General features: G+C 42.2%; 1 protein-coding gene across 22 annotated transcripts in view; it reads left to right on the top strand.

Annotated features, from left to right (window-relative positions):
* LOC308683281 (butyrophilin subfamily 2 member A1-like) overlaps positions 1 to 156 on the top strand; it is a 96,623-nt gene extending 96,467 nt beyond the window's left edge. For 21 of the 22 annotated variants that reach the window (XM_081353656.1, XM_081353670.1, XM_081353668.1 and 18 more), the window contains one exon: positions 1 to 150. This exon is cut by the window's left edge and continues 1,188 nt beyond it. The gene's annotated coding sequence lies outside the window, so the exon portion shown is untranslated. The other variant, XM_081353655.1, reaches the window with a different exon arrangement.
* The last annotated feature ends 772 nt before the right edge of the window (positions 157 to 928 follow it).

Here is a 928-nt window from a genome sequence, read left to right as displayed (position 1 = left end):
AACTGCTTGTTTCTCATTTGTAAGTCACTGATAAAAAATTTAACAGATGATCGTTGTACTTTGGGCTCGTACTTTTCTCTTATAAAACAATAACTAATATTGAAATGCACATTGATTGATGTTTGTGTTAAATAAAATAAAAAACACAATGATCTGAAATGTAAAGTTTGATAAAGATGGCAGAGGGCGAATGAAAACGAAAGACACAACTGCATCAATATATAAAATAATAATTTCTTGTAGTTGTAAACATTCTCAGAATCAAACTCATACAACTGTCACAGTCACTTATTCTCAGTTGGATGGAGGGTCAGTTTTTATGTTCCAGAGTGGCAGAGACCTGGAGCGATACGAGGAGGAGTTCCTCGACAGCTCCCATCTTGCCACCTGTGACGACGTCTGTCTAAGCGAAGGATAACAGCAGTCTCTTCCAGCCACACCTCACAGACCCAGAGCCCTGCCCACCGCCAACACACTGAACCGAGGAGACTTCATCTGAGCGCCCGCAGACAGAGAGCTTCAGCCTGCCGTGATGTGTGAGCCAGAGCCGTTAAAGAGAGGACAGCGCCGACCATCGTCCCGGAGCCAGAGCCCCAGACTGAGTCTGACCAGCACTGTAAAAAATTTGTAACATTCCCAAATCAAAAAATTCAATTGACCGATAACATCTAAATTTTTCAATTGGCCCAAGTGAAATTCTGTAAATTCTAAAATTAAATGTACAGATTTTCACTTGGGCCAATTGAAAAATTTAGATGTTATCGGTCTATTGACATGTTTGATTTGGAAGTGTTACAAATTTTTTACAGTGAGGGGTGTGAGCCAGTGACCTCTGTGGCTGAGGGAGTTCTGGTGGAACTGGACACTGAGGACTGGCTGATAAACTGGGACACTGAGGTACTGCCTCCCACCCTGAATCATTTGTCTG

This window comes from Scardinius erythrophthalmus (assembly GCF_964197995.2).
Source record: "Scardinius erythrophthalmus genome assembly, chromosome: 2".
Lineage (NCBI taxonomy): Eukaryota > Metazoa > Chordata > Actinopteri > Cypriniformes > Leuciscidae > Scardinius > Scardinius erythrophthalmus.
The sequence above is the reverse complement of the archived record's forward strand: the minus strand, read 5'-3'. Positions and strand labels throughout refer to the sequence as shown.